Below are 14,449 nucleotides of genomic sequence, written 5' to 3'. Positions count from 1 at the left end.
GTTGTACGAGGGATTGCCAGGAGTCTGGACCACTGGAGGGCCGCTACTAACTACAGAGCACGACTGCCTACAGCCACGTTTGGAATTTCCTAGTGTAAGTGTAGAACAACACGTCTTCCAACCAGGTCTCACCTGATACGGTCACCTCACACTGGTCGTAATCACTGGATTCCTAGAGTATGATCTTTACAATGTTGACTGGCCGGGCTTTCCACCTGTGGGTCCAGAAGCGAGAGGCAAAAAGAGCTGTGTCTCTCCAAGGAATGTCTGTCCACCCATCAGCTCAGTTTTAGACTGCCCTGCATCCAGCACAACCAGGCATTGCCTGGCTACCATCACCGGCTGCTCTGACAGGGTTCACAATAGAGGGTCCCAGACAGAGCTGGAGAAAAATGTAGAACAAAATTCTAACTCTTAAAAAAAGACCAGACTTACTGATCTGATAGAGACGGGAGAAACCCCGAGAGTATATCCCCCAGACACCCTTTCAGCTCAGTAATCAAGTCGCTCCTGAGGTTCACCCTTCAGCCAAACGATTAGACAGACCCGTAAAACAAAACAAGACTAAATGGGCACGCCAGCCCTGGGGCAAGGATGAGAAGGCAGGAGGGGACAAGAAAGCTGGTAACGGGGAACCCAAGGTTGAAAGGGAAAGTGTTGACATGTTGTGGGGTAGTTAAACAATGTCACAAAACCATGTGTATTAATTGTTTAATGAGAAGCTAGTTTGCTCTGTAAACCTTCATCTAAAGTACAAAAAAAAAAAGAACATTATGTTTTAAGTAATAAAATTTAATTCTCCTTTATGTGATTAAAAAAAAAAAGTCCTCAGAGAAGAGACGTGGGTCTACCTCATGGACTGCCTGACATGGGGCCCAGAATTTGGAGGGAGGGTGACATGACCATGTTGGGTGTCAGTGGCAGGGAGTTCACAGGTGAGTACACCTGTCCTACTCCAACAGCCCTTGGGTGTGGTGGGCTGGAGCAGGCAGAGTGATCAGAACTGAGTCACTGGCCACACACCTGCCTCCAGCCCAAGGCATGGTGGTGGACCCCTGGTGGTCCTGTGTCCCAGTGAGTGACAGTGGCAAGATCAGCATGGCAACACCGTTCTGGCCGGCGGCTAGCCAGTAGGAGCCATCTGTTTGCTAGGCTGCTTTCCTGGAATTGGGGCCCAGCAACACAGCCCCAGGTAGCTGAGAGTCCCAGAATTCCTCAGGCTTCTGGACCCCATGCACACAGGGCTAGTGGTGGGGATAGTAGCAGAGTGCTGGTTGTTAGGTGCCCTCGAGTCACTTCCGACTCATAGCAACCCTATGCACAACAGGACGAAACACTGCCCGGTCCTGCGCCATCCTCACAATTGTTGCTATGCTTGAGCCCATTGTTGCAACCACTGTGTCAGTCCATCTCGTGGAGGGTCTTCCTCTTTCTCACTCACCCTCTACTTTACCAAGCATGATGTCCTCCTTCAGGGACTGATGACTCCTGTCACAAATTGAATCGTGTCGCCCAAAAATATGTGTCAACTTAGTTAGGCCAAGATTCCAAGTATTGTGTGATTGTCCTCCATTTTGTGATTGTAATTTTATGTTAAGGAGGATTCGGGTGGGATTGTAACAACCTTACTAAAGTCATATCCCTGATCCAATGTAAAGGGAGGCTCCCTGGGGTGTAGCCTGCACCACCTTTTAGTGGAAAGGGAAGCAAGCAGACAGTTGGGGACCTTATACCACCAAGAAAGCAGTGCCGGGAGCAAAGCACGGTTTTCTTGGTGGTATAAGGTCCCCAACTGGACCTTATACCATCATTTGGGCCTGGTTTTCCTGCGCGAAGAAGCTCCTAGTCTGGGGGAAGATTGATGAGAAGGCCAAGAGAGAGAGAAAGCCTTCCCCTGGAGCTGACACCCTGAATTTGGACTTTTAGCCTACCTTACTGTGAGGAAATAAATTTCTCTTTGTTAAAGCCATTCACTTGCGGTATTTCTGTTATAGCAGCACTAAATAACTTAGACATTGTATTTTATTGCTGGGGGGAGTGTGCTGTGTGACCCCACGTGGAGGGAGAGAACATAAGGAACCTGTATATGGATTCTACCAGACTCTGCCTGTGTCTTTTTCCTTTGTGATCTGGCTCTGTGTTGTGGAGCCAAGGTCTGAGGTCGACAAGAAAGACGTTACTCACACAGGCACTGGTTGGAATAACGTCTTACAAACCTAGAGAAGTGACAGCTAAAGATCAGTTCCATATTGTGGGTTTTGGTTCCCATGGCCAGTGGGACTCACTCTGCAGCTGATGCAGGGAGGTGGTGTGTGTGCCCCTCTTGTGCTGCAGGTAAAGGACCCTGTTCCCTCCCCTCTGGGAACAGATACAGTACTGGGGCTGGCCAGGTACCATGTGATGCACATTCTCAAGTAGTAAGCAAAACAAGGAAGGTTTACCATGTACCCAGAATGTGGAAGGAGTTCCTTGGTTGGGAAGGAGAAGAAACTAGGACAAAAGGAGGCTCGGTTCCCAGCCTCTGTTGTCAGGGAATGTTCCGGGCCCAAGGACTCTGATTGGTGGCCCAGGTGAGGGTCAGAAGGCCACACAATAGATGGCTTTCCAAACATATATCCTTACTATGCCACTATAATAAATCTTAGTCACGAGTACAACTATATGCCAAGTCCTGTGAGATCTTCTGCAAATCTTCAAATGTGGAGGTGGTCTTGGGGACACCAAGACAGTGGTGCGAGCAGTGGGATTTGCTAGCTAGACCCTGTCTTAGTCATCTAGTGCTACTATAACAGAAATACCACAAGTGGATGGCTTTAACAAAGAGAAATTCATTCTCTCACTGTCTAGTAGGCTAGAAGTCCAAATTCAGGGTGTCAGCTCCAAGGGAAGGATTTCTCTTTCTGTCCGCTCTGGACGAAGGTCCTTGTCATCAGTCTTCCCTTGGTCTGGGAGCATCTCAGCACAGGAATCTCAGGTCCAAAGGATGCGCTCTGGTCCCGGTGCTGGTTTCTTGGTGGAATGAGGTCCTCCTGTCTCTCTGCTCACTTCTCTTTTTTATATCTCAAAGAGGTTGGCTTAAGACACTATGTAATCTTGTATAACTCACCAGTATAACTGCCGCTAATCCATCTCATCTCATCATAGTGATAGGATTTACAACACGTAGGGAAATCACATATAATGGTGGACAATCACACCATACTGGGACTCATGGCCCAGCCAAGTTGACAGATATTTTGCGGAGGACACAGTTCAATCCATAGCAGACCCTGGCCCAGACTCACTAAAATACAACTACGTATAGTGTTATTCAAGAAAAAGAAAAAGACAGAGGCCAGGGATGACAAAACCTTAGTGCCTTGGTGGCTATGCATTTACCCATGGTATGAAGCAGCACCTGAGCTGTCATGAGAGGTAGAATTTACTTAACCTGTTGCTGTTGCATTGATTCTGACCCATAGTGACCCTGTGGGACAGAGTAGAACTGCCCCACAGGGTTTCCAAGGAGTGGCTGGTGGATTCAAACTGTGGACCTCTGGTTACCAGCCAAGCTCTTAACCACTGTGCCACCAGGGCTCCTTAAGCTATGTTAGGTCTGCTTATTTCATAGCCTAATTATGTCTTATTAGTGTCAATGTCTTTGATCAAGGATCCTAAGTCACCTAGGCTTTCGAGCACACAAAAAGACCCTTGTTTCTTGGACCCCTCACATTTGAATTTTGGATTCACTTTACTACAACCAGCCAGTTATCTATTATATCGTGCACAGTTTTTTCAGCTTATAAATCTAAATTTTAGAACACTTTAGGATCAAGTCAGGAATTAAACAAAAGGCAAATGTGGAAGAAACAAGCAACAGAGTGGCGGAGAGAGGGTTGGAGGTTGGCTAGTCATTCACTTGCGAATGGAGCAGAAAAAGAAACTGCAGAAGATGAATCCTCGAAAACGCGCATGTTCTGGGCCCAAAGCCAAATAGCCTGAGTCAGAGAGCAACTTGAAAGATGGATTATTTCTCGAAGGAAACTAAATCGAGCTGTCTCTACTGTCGCAATTCAAATCAAAGCAAAGCTTCCGGCAAATGAAAGAGGAATCCCAGATTCCAAGGTGGGTTCCCCCTGGATTTCTAAATTCATGAAAAGGAATGATGTTTCCAGGAGAATGAGGACCAGTGTAGGCCATTGTCTTAGGCTGGGTTCTCTACAGAACCAAAACCATAAAGTGTATAATGTATGTAGAGAGAGATTTATAATATCAAGGAAATGGCTCACGCAATTGTAGAGGCTGAAACGTCCCAAGTCCGTGTATCAGGATAGAGGCTTCTCTCAATTCACGTAGGCACAGGGGCTGGCAGGTCGGAGAGCAGGGCACCCGCTCTCAGGCTGTGAAGATTGATGAATTCCAAGATCTGCAGATAAGCTGATAGCTCATGTCCTAAGAGCAGAGGTCAGACGAACAGGAGGCAGAGCAGGATCCAAAGTAAGCAAAAAAGCCAGAACATCGGCTTATATTTGGATGCAGGCCACACCACGGAAACTCCTTTTCAACTGCTTAGCTACTCACAGCAGATTCAATCATGGGCGTGATCACATGTAAACACTGAGAATCATGGCCCAGCCAAGCTGACACACGATCTTAACCATCACAGCCAGTAACTTCCAGAGTGGAATGATGATGACAATGAATGAATAAAATGGCCTGTTTTAAAATGAAAACACAATTTCTTCTGGTGACTTTTATTTGTTGATTTCAAAGATATTAATTATCAAAAATTGTGCTTCAGTTTAAGATTTATGAAAGCAATGAAATGTAAACCACATCTTGTTCTTGTAGTTTTAGGCCTAGGATCATCTCTTACCAATTTCTAGCTCTTCATACATTGGTATTCTTTGGTTTCAACATGGCTTCCCATTTCCATCACAAGCTCCTTCAGTGCACCATTGGTTGCACTTGGTTTAGGAAAATGTTGTTTGTGTTAGGTGCCATCGAATTGGTTCCGACTCATAGTGACCGTACGTCTAACAGAACGTAACACTGCCCAGTCCTGTGCCATCCTCACAGTCGTTGCCATGTTTGAGCCCATTATTGCAGCCACTGTGCCAATCCATTTTCTTGAGGGTCTTCCTCTTTTTCAATGACCCTCTGCTTTACCAAACATGATGTTCTCCAGGGACTGGTCCTTCCTGATAACATGTCCAAAGTATGTGAGACGTAGTCTTTTCATCCTTATTTCTAAGGAGCATTTTGGTTGTACTTCTTCAAAGGCAGTTCGTTCTTTTGGCAGTCCACAGTATAGTCAATATTCTTTGCCAACACCACAATTCAAAGGCAACAATCTTCTCTGGTCTTCCTTACTCACTGTCTAGCCTTTGCATGCATATGAGGCAATTGGAAACACCATGGCTTGAGTCAGGCATACCGTAGTCTGCAATTTAATATTACTGGTTTAGGGAAATACCTACCTTAAATGAAGTTTCCATGAGATTAGTTTATCCCAGTAACATTAAATCCCCTGTACAGAAAAAAAAAAAAAATTGAAATCGGAGACAACAACATGTAAAAAAAAATACTGGTATAGCACACTTATGAAAATAGTGCAGGGGGGTTTGCAAAAGCATATAATGCTATGTTATATGTGTGAAAATACACTACCTAATGAGTCCCCAGTAAAAGCTGTGGACATGGACACTCCATGGTCTTCCTGGTTGGTGACAGACATCAATGCACCTCAGAAGGTAGCGTGCCCCTTTTTGGGACAAGGAAGCCCTGCCTTGGGAAGCCTCTCAGATCTGCCTTCTGCCTCTCTTCATTTGTATCCTTTTCCTTATAATAAAACTGTATTCCTAAATAGAGTCCTGAGAGTCCTTCTAAACCTGAGGAGACCAGCAGGAGCCAGCAGGTTAGAAGTGGGGGAGCCCTGGAGACTCCAGAGCTTATGGTTGGCATCCTGAGGGGTAGTGTGAATGCCCCATTTTAAGCCAGCAGGTCAGAGCAAGGGTGTAGTGGGGACCTCCAAGCTTTGGCTGGCGCCTGAAGTCTTGGGCCCACTCAGCAATCGGGAGAACTGTGCTTTTTAACTTGTGAGGTCACATCTGCCCTGGGTGGTTCGGGCCAGAAGTGGTATTGCATGTGCAGTGGAATTGGGACAGAATTGAATAGATTTGATTCATTCAGTTGGTGTGAGAAATGATATTAATTAGTATCTTTGCAGATGCCCTGTCTTAAAAGCTGTGGGGACTTTTAAATGAGTAAACGCAAGTGAAGCCTTCCGCCCTGACCCCTGGCTCAAAAAACCGGAGTGTCTGGGAGCCAGGCGCCTTACAGCCAGGCTAGGGGGACTCTGTTCCGCGGGGAGAGACGGACCCTAGCGGGGTTAGGGTGCCAGGTCGGTGGCCGGGCCAGCGGCGCGATGGGGGCGAGGTGGAAGGGGAGAAAGGGAGGGGCCGCGAGGAGGGGCACGGGGCATGAGAGCCGAGCGGGTGGGACCGCAAGGGCCGTGAGCGAGGGCCGGCTGCTGGGGAGCCCTGGCTGGCATCTGGGGCGGTCGCTACTGGTGGCCTGCGAGGACGCTGGGTAAGGATGATTGGGGTGAGCATGAGGGGGGCAGAGTTGAGGGCCTGGCAAGGACGGGGTGGGGCACTTGGGGAAGGGGCCTAGGGATGGAGGTCATGGCCGAGGTCAGGGGCGTGGCAATACCGAGTTTGGGCGCTGGGGAGTTTTGGGGCGCAGCTAACAAGGGTGGCGGCTGCGCGCCTTGGAGCCTGGAGGGCCCTGAGCTTTGATTTTGTTCCTACGCTGCCGCCAGGCCCGGCCGGGGGACTGTGAGCGCCTCAGCTTCCAGGGGTCGGTCCGCGCCAGCTCCCGCCCCGAAGCCCGAACCCGAGGAGGCGCTGGACTTGAGCCAGCTGTCGCGGGGCTGGTGGTGGCCCTGAGTCGCGGGCGTCCGCGCTGGCTGCACCAGGTGTGCCCGGGCTGGAGCGCCCTGGTGGACCGCCAGGCCCTGTGGCTGCTGATCCTGCCCGGGAACAGAGGCAGCGGGCCGCGCTCTCCTGGCGCTCACCGGCAGCTGCTGGCCAGCCGACCTGGCCGCCCTGGGCCGCTTCTGCCAGCGCAGGCGGATAGGACGAAATCTCCGGAGCCCCTGCGGCCAAGGTGGGGTGCCCTGCAGGATGGCCGGAGGGTCAGGGCGGGGTGAACCGGGAAGCTGGGGGGGGGGGGGGCAGGAGGATGAGGGGACTGGCGACTGGGACGTGAGTTGTTGACGTTAGTTGTCATGGAGACATTCCCACTTGTGGCGACCCCCAGTGCTCAGAGCAGAACTGCTCCGTAGGGTTTCCAAGCCTGTGACCTTTCAGAAACAGATCGCCAGGCCTTTCTTCCGAGGCGGACATGGGTGCTAACTTTTTTATTTAACAGAAGGCCTTCGAAAATGGATGGTGGAGAACGGTGGGGACGGCTGGGTGGTGGAAGAAAACAAGACAACCGTACCGGGGCCCCTGCCCAGACCTGCTTTGTGACCTCCTTCAGGTAAAGGCCTCTGTCTGCCGGCTGCCCTCCCAGGGCCAGGGCCTGTGTGGGGAGGAGCTGCCTGTTCTCACTGCCCCTGCTCTCACCCCCTTCCTAGGTGGTGTGGCAAGAAGCAGGTCTTGGATCTGGAGGAGGAGGGTCTGTGGCCAGAACTGCTGGATAGTGGCAGGATCGACATTTGTGTCTCTGACTGGTGAGTGTGGTGATTTGTCTTTCCTAAGCACTGACAGGGTGAGCCAAGACCTTTGCCAGGGTGACTCGGTTTAGGCTCCCGGCAACCCCTTACAAAGAAACTGAAATGACTTAATGGCAATCACACCTCTAGTAATTAGCAGAGCGCACATCCTGAACCTCTGTCCTCACCCCAAAGGGAGTGTAGAGGGGGGGTGGCCGATTGGATCCAGTAGGGAGACCAGGGCCCAGCTTAGTCTTGTCTATGAACGAGCTGCTCTTTGTTTTGTTGCTGTTGTCGTGTGCTGTTGAGTCAATTTTCAACTCCTAGCAACCCCATGTGACAAAGTAGAACTGCCCCATAGGATGTCCTAGGCTGTCATCTTTACAGGAACAGATCACCAGGTCTTTTTTCTTGCAGAGCTGCTGGTGGGTTTGAACCTCTAATCTTTTAGTTAGCAATCGAGCACTTAGCCATTGTGCCAATGATTGTTGTTGTTGTTAGGTGCCGTTGAGTCAGTTTCAACTCATAGCGACCCTATGTACCACAGAACGAAACACTGCCCAGTTCTGCGCCATCTTCCAATTGTTGCTATGTTTGAGCCCATTGTTGCAGCCACTGTGTCAGTCCAATTCATTGAGGGTCTTCCTCTTTTATGGTGACCCTCTACTTTATCAAGCCTGATGTCCTTCTCCAGGGACTGGTCCCTCCTGATAACATGTCCAAAGTATGTGAGACAAAGGCTCACCATCCTCTCTTCTAAGGAGTATTCTGGCTGTACTCTTCCAAGACAGACTTGTTTTTGCCTTAGGAGGAGGCGGGATAGCAAAACTGGCTAAGAGCTGGGTTATTGGAACCAGACCACCGAGGTTCCATTTCTGCAGCTGTGTGATCTTGGATAAGTCACTGTCTACCTCAGTTTCCTCATCTTTACAGGTTAAGGTTCCTCTAAAGACAGTTATTACGTCAAGCACATCACAAGTGCTTTGAAGCATGAGCTGTGTTAATGACTTCTTAAAAAATTTTGCTGTGATCCTGTAGGGAGGTGGATTTCAAACCTCAGATCTTTCAGAGCTTGACAAGAGCCCTGGCGGCGCTGTGGTTAAGTTCTTGGCTGGTAAGGGAAAGGTCAGCGGTTTGAGCCCACCAGTCACACCAAGGAAGAGAGATGTAGCATCTGCTTCCATAAAGACTGCAGCCGTGGAAACCCTGTGAGGCAGTTCTACTCTGTCCTACAGGGTGGCTGTTAGTCAGAATCGACCCAACGGCAGCAGGTTTGGTTTTTACCATTGATGAATGTGAGGTGTTTTTCTTTTTTTAAAGTGTTGCTGGGTACCACATCACCAATTTGTTTAGATTCAGTTGGATCCTTCTAAATGATGTGAAAATTGTGCCTGAAAACATCACCGTTACAAACATTGAAAATTACAAGCTTTGCAACCATTTAAAAGGTGAGGTGGGAGATTTTAGTTGTCACCTTAATAATGTGGAAGGAAGTATATTGAAGAACATTGCTCCCAGTCAGTGCTTCCAAAGCTTTAATGTACATTAAAGCAGCAGGGGACCTGTTCAAGGTTCTGACTCACAGGGGCAGCCGCCATCTCCCAGGTGACGCTGATGGTGCTGCTCCAAGGGCCACACTCTTGAGCAGCAAGGCTTAGCGGTTGCGGATGTGCATATGTGGGGAGAGCATTCAGGTAGGGCAGGAAGACACCCACAGAGAGATGGGGTGGCAAACCAGCCTTCGAGGCTGTATAAGCTCCCTTGGGCTGCTATAACAAAGTACCACAAATGAGTGGTGTCATGGATTGGATTGTGTCCCTCCCCAAAAAAAGTCTGTCAACTTGGCTGGGTCATGATTCCCAGTGTTGTGTGATTGTCTACCGTTTTGTCATCTGATGTGATTTCTCTATGTGTTCTAAATCCTATCACTATGATGTAATGAGATGGATTAGTGGCAGTTATGTTGATGAGGTCTACAAGATTAGATAGTGTCTTGAGATACAGAGGAGAGAGGCAGGCAGAGAGACACAGGGACCTCATACCACCAAGAAAGCAGTGCCGGGAGCAGAGTGCATCCTTTGGACCCGAAGCTCCTGCGCTGAGATGCTCCCAGACCAAGGGAAGACTGATGACAAGGACCTTCCTGCAGAGCTGACAGAGAGAGAAAAACTTCTCCTGCAGCTGGCGCCCTGAATTTGAACTTCTAGCTTACTGGTCTGTGAGAGAATAAACTTCCCTTTGTTAAAGCCATCCACTTGTGGTATTTCTGCTATTACAGCACTAGATGGCTTATACAAACAGAAATTCATTGTCTCTGTTCTGGAGGCTAGGCCAGAATCAGGGTATCAGCCGTGTTGATCCCTTCTCAGGGCGCTGAGGAAGAATCTGTTCCAGGCGTTTCTCCTCGCTTCTGGTGACAGATTACAGGTAGTCCCCGATTTACGACGGGGTTCTGTTCCAACGACTCCATCTTTAAGTTGGTTCTGACATAGGTCAGTAAGTCGAAGACCTCATTTTTTTAGTTTTTGTTATTGCCTTTAATGATCAGTATCTTTATAAACCATAACATTGAACACCTGCGAGTGGACATCTGAGAAAGGTAACATCAGCAAATTGCAAGTACGTTGTAGATAGTATGTGTACTTAGCGATACGATAAGATACACATGAAAAAAAAACAGGGTCTAAGTGTGGTTCGTTGTAGCTTGAATACGTCGTTAAGTCAGGAACGACCCTGTATTTGTAGCTTTCTGCAGTCTGCCACTGTCTTCCCTCTGTGTCTCTCCTCTCTAAGGACACCATGCATACTGGACTAGGATCCACCTTATCCGATATGACCTCATGCTAACCTCACCCATAACGTCCTCAAAGACCCTACTTCCAAACAAGTCGCGTTCATAGGAACGGGGGCTTAGAGCTTCAGCATAACGTTTTGAGGGACAGAATTCAATCTGTAACAAAGGCCTCCTCCTCCCACAGGTGGGGAGCCCGGCACGACTGTGGCTTTCAGTACTGTCTTGTCCAGCTCACAGATGCCAGCCAGGCTGTTCTGGATAAGTTCTCTGCTGCCCCGGATCCCATTCAGCAGTGGAACAATGGTGCCTGCTTTCAGGTGAGGCTGGGACAGGGGCGTGGGGAGAGGCGGGTGGAGGCCTGGTGGGATATCTACTGCTATGTTAAAAGTCACCCCCACACTTAGTCATTTAAAATCCATTTTATCTCTCATGGTTTTACACGTCAGTGACCTGAGCAGGCCCAACTGGGCAGTTCTGGCACTGGTGTCTCTGTGGTTGGATTCAGACAGTGGCTGGAATGCAGGGCAGAGCCTTGGGGTTTGGGAGGGGGAGTAAGGTGGGAGAACTGAAGTAGCTGGTTGCTGGCCCAGCATCTGTCTCTTCTTGTAGTCTCAGGGCTTCTTCATGGGACGTTTGTGCATAGGCTGGCTTGGGCTTCCTCACAGCATGGTGGCCTCAGGGCAGTCAGACTGCTTACTTGGTGGCTCAGGGTTCCACCGGGAGGGTTCTAGAGACAAAGGCAGAAGCTGGCTTGCTGTCCTGACCTAGCCTTCAAAGCCACTCGGTGAAAGTCACTCAACACCACTTCTGCCACACTCTTGATTACAGGCAAACTCACTCTGATTCCAGGGGAAGGGAATTAGACTCTTCCTCTTGATGGGGGGGGGGCCTGGTGGCACCGTGGTTAAGAGATATGTCTGCTAACCAAAAGGTCAGCTGTTCGAATCTACCAGCTGCTCCTTAGAAACCCTATGGGGCAGTTCTACTCTGTCCAATAGGGTTGCAACGAGTCAGAATCGACTTGACAGCAACAGGTATGCTTTTGGTTTGGTCCTTGAAGAGGGAGTGGCAAGGTTCCAGAAGGGCATGTGGAACTGGATGTATTTTGTGGCCATCTCTGGAAAATGCCACCTGCCAGGAGGCCCCAACCTTAGCCCTCGAAGGGAAGGCTATGGCAGAGTGGAGCTGACCCCTTTCTCTACCTACAGGTCATCCACGTGTTCTCCAACATCAAGAAGGGCGTCCGCTTTGTGTCTTTCGAACACTGGGGCCAGGACACTCAGTTCTGGGCTGGCCACTATGGAGCCCGTGTGACCAACTCCAGTGTGATCGTGCAGGTCCATCTGTTCTAGTCAAGGGCTGCCCTTCTTGGAAATCAGCTGACTGTGTCTTCCAATCAGGCTGGGACTGCTGGCCAGATCCCCTCATGGATCAAGGGCTTGTACCTCTCTCGCATCCTGGAAACAGCTGGGTCCAACTGAGGGTCCTGCCAGGCCTGTCTCCAGGTTCCAGGAGCTGCTGGAGGAAGATCCTTCCATTAGCTCCACCTGCTGCTGCTGCTGCTTTAGGGTGGCCCCCGTGCCACTGAGGGGAGCCCCACAGGGGAGCAGGGGAGAAAACAGGACCCAGAGAGGATTCCTCGCACTCAATCCCTCCCCCTTCCCAGGGGCCCTCTGAGATTCAGCCCCCAGCACCTTGTAATTGTCGCCTCTGTTGGCCTCTTGTCTCATCCTCTCTCTGCTTCAGTGACTTTGTTCTATTGGTCTCTGCAGAGAAGCCCTGTCTTCTTCTCTGAACTAGGATCTCACCCTGACGAGGGCTTGTAAAAAACCAGCTGTCTTGGGTGGTGGACTTCACTTCCTGAGGCTTCAAGCTGCAGGGCTGGAAGTCAGGGAGCTCAAAAACGTGTTGGGGGAGATGATCCCTCCCATGCCGACTTCCCAGAAAAACGAGGTGGCCCCTGAGCCCAGTGCTGATTCCCAACAACTCCTGTGATTGTGTGGTTTTGAAAATTATTTTATTTTTCCTTTTGAAATTTGTGTCAGGCACTGAGAGAATAATATATCAACAACGTGTATCTGTCGATCATATGGAATACGTTTATTATTTTGCCAAAACTACTTCCGATCTTTATTAAAAGGAATTTGGGGTTATTGACTCGGTTGCCGCTTGGTTCAGGGTAACAAGTGGCCCCAGTTGCAGGGGGGGAAATACAGAAGAAAACACCAGCTAATACTTGTAGAAAGAATGGAAGAATTAGAAAGATGTCATTTCTCAAACCCTAATGAAGTTGATTCATCCACAGATTAAAAATATTAGATCAATGGTAGGTAGTGAACAGGCTGTGGGGACAGTATCAGTGACACCATACTTGCCTGGTCATGAGGGAAAAGTGGAAACACACAATGGCGGATCAAGCTGTCCTCAGGTTGACCCTCAGCTGCCATCTGGGGACATGGATTTGGGGAATGTCTTAGTCATCTGTTGTTGTTGTTGTAGGTGCCATTGAGTCAGTTCTGTCTCATGGTGACCCTATGGACAGCAGAATGAAACACTGCACAGCCCTGCGCCATCCTCACAGTCGTTGTGGTGCTTAAACCCATTGTTACAGCCACTGTGTCAATCCATCTCATTGAGAGTCTTCCTCTTTTTGTCTTAGTCATCTAGTGCTGCTGTAACAGAAATTACACAAGTGGATGGCTTCAAGAAACAGAAGTTTGTTCTCTCACAGTCTAGGAGGCTAGAAATCTGAATTCAGGGCATCATCTTCAGGGCGAGGCTTTCGCTCTCTGTCAGCTCTGGAGGAAAGTCCTTGTCATCAACCTTTCCGTGGACCAGGAGCTTCTCAGTGCAGGAACCTCGGGTCCAAAGGACACGATCTGCTCCTGGCATTGCATTCTTTGTGGTATGAAGTCCCCTGTCTCCCTGCTCGTTTCTCTCTTTTGTAACTTGAAAGAGATTGGCTTAAACTGCAACCTAATCTTGTAGATTGACTCCTGTCCCATTAACGTAACTGCCTCTAATTCCACCTCATTAATATCATAGAGGTAGGATTTACAACACATAGGAAAATCACATCAGGTGACAAAATGGTGAACAGTCACACATTACTGGGAACCATGGTCTAGCCAAGTTGACACGCATTTTTGGGGGACATGATTCAATCTGTAACAGGGAGTGTTCCCACCATTTCCTTATTGATAAGTGCGGGGCTCAGTATGTCTAGCCCATTTAGGCAAACAGTATGGTTTGTGCTGAACTCGATTTCCTACTGGGAGTCTGGAATTTTGGTATGTGCTAGGCAGAGGGCGCTTACATGACCAGTATCCAGTGGAAACCTTGGGTGCTGAGTCTCCTAATGAGCTTTCTGGGAAAGAAACATTACATACACATGTTGTTGTATTTTACTGCTGTGGGGAATGTGCTCTGTGACCCCACACTGAGGGGAGAACATAAGGAATCTGTACGTGGATTCCTCCAGACTCTGCCTGTATCGTTTTCCTTCGTGATCCAACTGTGTGTTGTGAAGCCAATGTCGGAGGTTGACAAGAGAAACATGACTCACACAGGCACTGGTTGGAATGACACGTTACAAACCTAGAGAAGTGACACCTAAAGATAAAGATAGGTTCCATATTGTGGGTGTTAGTTTCCACGGCCAGTGGGACTCCGCAGCTGACCCCGGGAAGTGTTCTGTGTGCACCCCTCTTGTGCTGCAGGTAAAGGACCCTGTTCCCTCCCTGCTGGGAACAAATACAGCACTGGGGCTGACCAGGTGCCATGGGATACACATGCTCAGGTAGTAAGCAGAGCTAAGAAGGTTTACTGTGTACCCAGAACGGAGAAGAAGTTCCTCAGCCTCAGAAGAGGAAGAAACTAGGACAGAAGGAAGCTCAGTTCCCAGCCTCCATTGTCAGGGATGTTCTGGGCCCACGAACCCTGATTGGTGGCCTAGG

The 14,449-nt window shown here is 49.2% G+C and overlaps 1 pseudogene; it reads left to right on the top strand.

The window, feature by feature from the left end:
* The first annotated feature begins 6,406 nt into the window (after nucleotides 1–6,406).
* LOC126086317 (F-box only protein 27-like) lies at nucleotides 6,407–11,847 on the top strand (annotated as a pseudogene).
* Nucleotides 11,848–14,449: the final 2,602 nt, after the last annotated feature.

Source organism: Elephas maximus, chromosome 11 (genome assembly GCF_024166365.1).
Source record: "Elephas maximus indicus isolate mEleMax1 chromosome 11, mEleMax1 primary haplotype, whole genome shotgun sequence".
Taxonomy (NCBI): domain Eukaryota; kingdom Metazoa; phylum Chordata; class Mammalia; order Proboscidea; family Elephantidae; genus Elephas; species Elephas maximus.
This window is presented reverse-complemented; position numbering and strand designations above follow the sequence as displayed.